We start from the raw sequence: 9,389 nt of genomic DNA on the forward strand, positions 1-9,389 counted from the left end.
AACCAGAGAAAGACAGTTCATTAGGGATTGCCACTGAAAAGGCAAACCTGAATGACAATCTAACTTCACAAGCTGAGAAAAACATGGACCTCAATTACAGAACCAAAAATTTTATGTAACTTTTCTATAAATACTGCCTGGAAATAAATTTTATAATACCTGGGTGCATCAACAATCAACAGCCTTCTACACACCTATGCCCCTCCCAGACATAAGATTAGACTCAACTAAATTAAGAAATCTATAATCACAAAACCATAACGCTAAATGCCTTAGAACTTTAATTCATTGCAGTTTTAAGTCATTTTTCTGACATTTCTTCCACAAAAAAATACAAATGGGGAGTATACTGTGTTAAAAGCAATATGTTAGTTTAACGGTGTTGCATTACGGTCACAGGCGGTATACTCTTGTTTTTGCTGATGCTATCTATCTGTCTATTGCCAGATGCCTCAATCCCCTTTGGGGTGGCCACAAACAAATCGCCTCCACATCATCCTGTCCCCCGCCATTTCACTGTCCTGCTCCCAACTCACACCCCACTCTCTCATATACCTCTCCACCCCATCCCTCCATCTCATCCTCAGCCTCCCCCTCCCTCTTCCCCCCTCCACCTCACTCACATACACTCTCTTCGTCAGTCTTTCACCCTCCATCCTCTCCACATGGCCAAGCCACCTCAGTGTGTTCCTCATAACACTTCCTATCACATCCACATTCACACCACAACGCTCCTTTATATCCTCATTCGTCAGCCTGTCTCTCCATGTGACTCCACAGGCTCCTCTTAAATAACTCATTTCCACTGCTCTCACTCTGGACTTGTGTCCTTCCAACAATGTCCAAGCTTCACTTCCATACGTTAGAGTTGGTATCACAATACTGTCATGTAGTAAGTTTTTCACTTCCATGCTCACTTCCCTGTTTCTTATCACTGCTTTCAAAGAACCAGGAACTTTTCTTCCCTGCTGTACCCTTTCAAGCACTTCACTCTCCAAACCTCCATCCTTACTCATCACACTACCCAAGTACTTAAACGTACTCACATTTTCCAATTCCTCACCCTCCAACCTCGCTGTAAATTCACTGACTTCACCTCTCTCAAAGACCATCACTTTACTCTTCCCTACATTCACCTTTAGATTCCGTTTCTTACACACTCTCCCAAACTCATCCACCAAGCCTTGCAGCTCCCCTTTGTCTTCACTCAACAACACAGTATCATCTGCAAACAACAGTACAGGGAGTTTCCAAACACTATCCTCTCTCACCAGGGCCACTCCAACATCCACTACCCTACCTTGTACCTCTTTTATTACCCCATCCATGTACAGATTGAACAACCATGGAGACATGACACATCCCTGTTTCAACCCAACTTTCAAAGAGAAAAATTCACTTAGTTCACCATCCACACGCACTGCAGCCTTAGCACCATCATACATACTCTTCACAGCATTCAACAACTTTCCATCTACTCCATATATTCTTAATACTTTCCACAATCCTTGTCTATCCACCCTGTCATATGCTTTCTCCAAATCCATGAAAGCCACATACAACTTCTTTCCCTTCTCTAGAAACTTTTCCACTAAAGATCTAAGAATGAATATCTGATCTACACAACCTCTTCCCTTCCTATAGCCTCCCTGTTCTTCTCCAACTAATTTCTCTGTTCTTTCTCTAACTCTGTCAATAAGTATCCTACCATACACTTTTCCTATTATACTAAGAAGACAAATGCCCCTATGATTACCACACACTTCTTTTTCCCCTTTTCCTTTGTACAAGGGAATAATTATACTTGACATCCAATCCTCGGGGACTCTACCTTCCTCCCAGGCCAATCTGTACATCTTCCACATCCATTCTACTACTATCTCTCCCCCATGCTTCAGCATTTCACCACACCCTCCATCAATTCCTGGGGCTTTCCCCATTTTGACTTTTTTCATTGCTTCCACAACTTCTATCCTACTGATTTCTTCCTGTCTTCTCACCTCCCTCCTCCTCCCAGCCACTTATACTCGCATTACTTCCATCCTGTGTGTTCAACAATTCCTTAAAGTGTTCTCTCCATCTGCTCACTTTTTCTCCCTTCTCCACTAGTAATCTACCATTTTTATCTTTCACTCCCCTGCTAACCTCACTTCCACCCTGTCTTACTCTCTTCACCTCTTTCCAGAACATCATCTTACAGTCCCTCCACTTTACACTCAAATTCCTTCCAAATTCCTCATCCACTCTATTCTTTCCCTTACTAATCTTTTCACCTCTCTTTCTTTCTACATATAACTCTCTCTTCCGCCTCTCAACTTCTTCCACGCCCCTATTTCTCATCCATTCATTGTATGCTTTCTTTTGTGCCACAGCCTGTCTCACCTCTTCAGTCCACCATGCTGTTCCTTGCACCCCCTCCGTCTTCTCTTCCTCCCACACACCACATCACATGCTGCACATATTTCTTCTGTAAATATCCTGCACACACCTTCCACGTCCCCCATCTGCTCCAATTCATATTTGCCCAATCGTTCCTCCACTTCTCTCTTATACTCTGCCTTTTTCTCATCCTCTTGTAACCTTTCCACTCTCCTTGCAACTACTCCTTCCTCTCGTCTTTCCCTTCTTCTATTCCTCCATCTTACTTGCATCCTAATTCTGGCCACCACCAAGTAGTGGTCAGAAAGTCCACTCCCCCAACCTCTATACACTCTTGCATCCTTTACACATCTTCGCATCCTTTCATCCACACACACATAATCAATCATTGCCTTCCTCTCATTCAGTTCACCACTCACCCTTCTCATCACTCACCATGTATACCTGTGGATCATTTTATGCCTGAAGAGGGTATTGGCTATCACCAACCCCCTCCCGGCACAAATGTCCACTAACCATTGCTGATGCACTGTGGTTAAAATTCAGCCAATATAAGGGCTGTTAGTGGCCTATTGCATATCAAATTTTAAATCAGCCAAGCCACAATGGGCTCCAATAACTTAGGACAAAAGTGTAAATTGCTCTTAAGTGCCATTTTGGTTATGTCAAAAAAAAAAAAACAATAATGGAAAAAGTTAGGTTGTGATTAATGTTTACAAAATCTAATGTCATTTAAGATATACCGGGTATTCACTTTCAATTTGCAGAAGAAATGTTATAGAAAGCACACTTTTTTTGGACTTTATAATTTAGTACAAATTGCCAAAACTCTTAACATTAAACCAACATATATCCTCCATAAAGCATTGACGGATGTGGGGTTAGGTTGGCTTATGACGAGAAATAGGTTTAAAGACTGTCCAACTGGTTCGTATTTTATCGTAAATGCTCTAAAATGCTTGCATGCATCAGCCTTGGTCACCTAATGGTGGTTCTCCAGGCTGCCCAATCCCTGCCAACCTCCCTATTCAGTCCCCTGACAAACTGATATCCACACATCTTTTGGTTTGCCTCTCGTAACAAGACATTCACATTACTATACCTGACAACAATGGTGGTCTGGCTATAAATCTCCACATTGGTTAAACTTTCATGGGATGTTTACAGAAAATTTGCACAGAATAATAGGAGATAAAATGCAGAGCTATTTTCCCAGCAAGTCTGGTAAATTCATATCCTAAACCATCAGAATATTTCCCAGAAGAACTTAAAACAATCAGGGGCAAAACCAGCTCAATATGCAAAAATATCCTTTCTCGATTCTATCATTCCAGAAAACTTGAAAATTAAGAGATTCTGATCCATTTTTCTTTGTTCTAAAACTTCTGGCATTTTCATTGCAAATTATTTTTATTTTACTCTTGAAGGTTAGGTTAAATGAACAAAAACATTCAATGCCATTGGAAAAGTATCTTAAATACAGAAAATATAAAAATCTTGAAACTGTGTTTTGGGTTGAAACTACCCTTTTCTCTTACCCTCCAATCTGTTTAGTCTAAATTAAAAGATTCTGGCATACCTTGAACATTCACAAATTACCATCACATACAAGAGTGACTCAGCAATTTGGCACGCAATTAAAGATGTGCATATTAAAACTGTGTATATCTTTTTTTGGTAATGGTATATTTGGGTATTTTGAGTCTGTTCTGCCTTGTTCTCCCAGTTTCCAGACCCTCTATGTCCTTATCATTGCATCAATTATTAAAACTGGTGACTATGAATGGCCACAAAAATGAATAAATAAATAAAATAACTATGAAGCCCACCAATAAAAGGAAGACATCAATAATAATTAGAGGCCTCGAGGTACAGTCTACTGACGCTGTAAATACTGCCTTTGATCCCATAACCAGACTCATTCTGGGATCCCAGGTGACGCTGTCAGACGTAACATGCATTAACAGGGATAAAAAGTTGTACCGTGCTAAGATACTGGATGACGACGTGAGGAAAGAACTGCTAGATAATGCGAGGAAATTACATAACACCCAGTTTAGCCATATCTACATCAATAGAGACCTGACATACAACCAAAGAATAGAACTGCGTGCCAGGCGTGCACAGCGTAACACTGCCAGTGGAGGAGCGGCCAGGGGACCCTCCGATACCGGCCAAGCTAGCCCCCATGCTGCTGGGGATGCCCCAGTTACTCCCAGGACTTCCCGAACCCAGCGCACCCCTTTGGACACTCAGGCCGCTGCAACCCACGCACAAGACAATACACCCATGAGAAATTTAAACCATTAACCTCGCAGTCCTCCCAGGCAACAGTGAGTTTTCACAATTTGAAATTAGGGTTCTGTAATGTAAATAGTATAATTAATAAATTACATGTCATCTCTGATTTTCTGTTAGACAATGGTATAGATATTTTTGGAGTCGCTGAAACCTGGCTGCTGCCTGAAATTCCCGATTCATTTGTTCAGATTAATAACTTTAACCTCTCACGTACCGACACCAAAGGTAATACCCGTAAGCATGGAGTATGTATATATATAAGGAGTAGAATAAGTTATGTAGGTATAAACACCAACTGTGATAATGTCTGTGCCATCCACTTAATTACATTTAACCTGTACGTAATAGTAATATATCGCCCTCCTTCTAACAGTGATGCTGATAACCAAGCACTACTAAATTTCTTACTAGACTTCTGTCCATCCAAAGAGGTTCTAATCGTTGGGGACTTTAACACCCCTTATCAACTGGAAATCAAGCACAGCACTGGCTATGAAATATCCTCCTCTCCATCAGTCATTCCTGGACTGTTTTGCATGTCTGGGTCTGCACCAGTGGGTAACTATGCCCACATATCTAAGCTCAGGCACCACTCTAGATCTTGTCTTCACATCCGAGAATGATAGAGTTGGAGAAATTGAGGTAGCGAGTCCCCTGCCCAGCTGTGGACACTGCCCTGTGCTAATACAATATTATTTCCAGGCTGCTGTGGTGACAGATAGCTATTTGCACACCAAGCGCTCCTGGCATAAAGCCAAATACAACAAAATAAATAATCATCTGCGTGAAATAGACTGGCATTTTGAATTCCAAAGCCTGTCAATTGATGCCATGTATGACAGATTGCAGTCCATCCTTAGCCCACTAATTGACCAGTATGTGCCAAATATGCCTAGCACACCTCCCTCACCTCCCAGATCACCACCCAAGGCCTTAAAAAACCATCGCAGGAAAGCCTGGGAAACATACAAACACTCCAGGAATGTTTATGGAAGACTATCTCCTGAGGCTTCCCGAGCTCTGTCACACTACGACTCTCTCAACGACACCTTTCGTAACCACTTTACACACATGCAAATCAATCACGAAATGTCACTGATGAGAAAACTACAGGTCTCCTCAAAACCTTTTCACCAGTACATCAGAAATAAGAAAGTAGGTGTACCCTCAGTAGGCCCCATAAGATTGGACAATGGTGTGTTAACATCAGACTGTACTCAGATGGCAGAAACTTTTGCTACACATTTTTGTACAGTTTACTCAACTCATGCTCCTCACGCTCCCTTCCCTCACCAAACTTTTGAGGGTATCCTCGACACAGTGACCCTATCCTTGCAAGAAGTGAGAAATAGGCTCGCAGCACTGGACCCGAACACCAGTATGGGACCTGATGGCCTCCACCCCAGTCTTCTGAAATATTGCCAAGCCTTAGCATTACCCTTGTTTTTGATATTTCAAAAGTCTGTCACCATTGGTAAATTGCCACATGATTGGAAAAAATCCATTATCATTCCTATATTCAAGAAAGGCTCTCGACACAAACCTCTTAACTATAGGCCTATTAGCCTAACCTCTGTCTGCTGCAAAACCCTGGAAAGATTCATTACAGAGGCATTATACAACTACCTTGACACTAATGGAGTGCTGTCAAATGAGCAGTATGGATTCAGACAGGGTAGAACGGTAGATGACCAACTGTTACTCGTGTATAATGATGTTACGTCGTGGATGGATACTGGATACGTTGTGAATGTTGTCTTGTTTGACTTTAGCAAAGCCTTTGACATCGTCAACCACTCGATACTCACTGACAAGCTGAGGCTACTTGGGGTCTGTGGTTCCTTGCTAACTTGGATCTCTGACTTCCTGTCCGGCCGCACCATGCAAGTGTCTGTGTCTGGCTGCGCCAGTTCCTCAAGGAATGTTCTCAGTGGAGTTCCCCAGGGATCGGTTCTAGGCCCCTTGCTATTTCTGGTATATATAAACTTTCTACCCGCATACATACGCTCCAAATGTAAATTCTTTGCTGATGACATGAAGATTTACCTTAAGTTGCGCCAAAACACTTGTTCCACATTAGCTGCAGACATAAGTACATGCCAGAAGGACATTGATATGGTCTACAATGTCGCTGAGTCCTGGGGTTTACGTTTTAATCTTGACAAGTGTACTGTTCTGCGATGTCAGAGAGGTCCAGTAGACTGGAATTCTATTGGCGCACTTCAGTACTATCACATGAACAACACCAGGCTCTCCGTAGAAACTACACACAAAGACCTAGGTATCTTGGTTGACAGTTCACTAAAATTTCATTCGCACATAAGAAATACGGTAAAAAAGGCAGCAGGCCTGTCAAATAATTTACTTAGGTCCACCCTCTGTCGAGACCGAGATTTTATGTTGACTTTATACAAATCCCACATCAGACCCATCATGGAGTTTGGCTCCACTGTATGGAACACAGGCTACCACGGAGATCAGAGGCTCCTGGAGTCTGTACAGCGCAGATGGACTAAGCAAATCAATGGCCTGTCTGAACTCAGCTATGCTGACCGTCTGAAAAACCTGGGCCTGTATTCTGTAAAAGGGAGACTGATCAGAGCTGACCTCATTAAATGCTGGAAAATCTTCCATCGCCAGTCCCCAATTGCACCGCCTGAGCTCTTTTCTCTTCCTTCATTAACTCACACCAGGGGCCATAGATTCAAGGTGGCCAAGTCCCGCACTTCAGTTGAGTGTAGACGCAGGTTTTTCAGCATCAGATGTATAGACCTCTGGAACTCTCTTTCAGATGATGCTGTTAGTGCTGACTCAGTTGCATCATTTAAAAAGTCCCTCCACTCACAACTAGGTCACATCCTGTTCGACTATATAGAATAACTACGACTCTTAATTCGAAGTCCTTCAAGTAGTGCAACTACCGTGCATATGGCACAAAACTCAGCCTCTAATCACTAGTCTATTCTGATGATGATGTATATAGGAAACGAGGCTGGCGTGCCAGCAGGTATGGGCTGCCCTACTTCTTGTAATGCAGATTCCTACCGAGCCATACTGTTAATTGTAGTAGGGTAGCCAACCAGGTGAGTAAACCAGGTGAGGTGAGTAATCCCCCTGCAGCAATTCAAGCCAGACATCTTAAAGCAAGTATGACCCAAAACTTGAAAGATTTACTCCAAGCTTCTATTTCTCTCAAGCTTTCCTCAAAGCATAATATTCTGAAAAGATTTAAAATGAAATAAATACCACATACCCTATAATTCCTTACATTTTCTCCAGAACTGACGCTGGAGAATTTTCCGTTAAAACTTTAACTTTCCATATTACAAGCTTTTCACAAGCTTAATTCTTCACTTTGTTATCTCCAAACACTTCAGGGTGTGGACAAAGTAAAAAGAAAACTAGAGAGAAAATAAAACTGGGCCTCGAATATTTCCATGGCACAACGGCTACAAGTCAGACTTCAAATTCAAATCCGAGCAACTTCACACGGCCTTATGTATACGTAATTAACCCAGGAAACTTAAAATCTTCTTACCTCAGGCTCTTCTCTGGGTGGAGCAGAGGCAGGACAGGTTCCAAGACAAGTAGAGGGGCCATTACCTTCGATGAATAACGCTCAGACGAAAAATGAAGAGCCCGCAGAGACGCCAAGACCTCCTCCATGATGAATGATGACGTCACACGCCAGAGTTGCCAATCAAAATGGCTAAACTTGCTCTCAAAACTCGGAACAGAAGTAAATAAAAGCTACAACGTTACTATAACCACAGTTTCACTTAGGAACTGTTTAAGTATATTTGGAAATCGTTATACTAATGCTAAAACTTGGGAAAATGAGGTGACGAACCAACAATATTACCGACCAACAACCACCTGCTCGAGCTGCCATACCTATGTAAGCGGAAGTTGCTAAATATGATCTCAACACTCGAAATGTGCAAATAGTATAATTATAACCACGATCTCACAAACGAATCACAAGAAATCTATTGAGCAATAAAACATTTGGGGAATAAGCAAAATTATGGCATGGGGGCCTCACAAACCGCCGACCAACGTACTCATATTAGCAGATATCGCTAATCTTGCTCCCAAACCTAAAAAATCTTGGCCCAAATGCACTTTTATGTCACGGCCACGCTATGCACAACCTGACTACGAAATTACAAGGAAATATGTCGAGACTGTTAGAATACCGTTGAAGCATAACCAAAAATGAGTTCCACACCAACAACCCACGAGACGATTTTAAATGGCAAAAACGTTAGCAACCATTCCCATTTTACCCCCTTCGAGGTGCGGGGTCCCGGGGGTTAGGCCTAGGGTTAGGCTATCGTGGTCTCTCAAATCGTCTGGAGGAAGCAAGGAAAAAAAATCGTCTGGAGGGAGCAAGAAAAAAAGTCAATAGAATGAACGGGTTAAAACTAAATCAAATCCCTTTAAGCACAAACTAATGACGTCCTCGAGTTGAAGGGGTTAATTCATATATCTGTCTATCTATCCCCTCAAGTTCGAAAATTCTACGTTCGAACCATTCATTGGCTCGTATTCTCGCCGTGTAAGGAAGCACCCTAACACCTGTTCCTTAGTGATTTATGTATATGATGGCTGGTTAAATACCCTCTTGTAAATTATCTTTGCAGAGTATGGCGATATTAGGAGGATTTATGCAACACAGGTGAGGGCAGTAAGGTGTAATAAAGAAA

Source organism: Coenobita brevimanus, chromosome 28 (genome assembly GCF_032717465.1).
Source record: "Coenobita brevimanus isolate Jiangsu-jjx chromosome 28, ASM3271746v2, whole genome shotgun sequence".
Classification (NCBI taxonomy): Eukaryota; Metazoa; Arthropoda; class Malacostraca; order Decapoda; family Coenobitidae; genus Coenobita; species Coenobita brevimanus.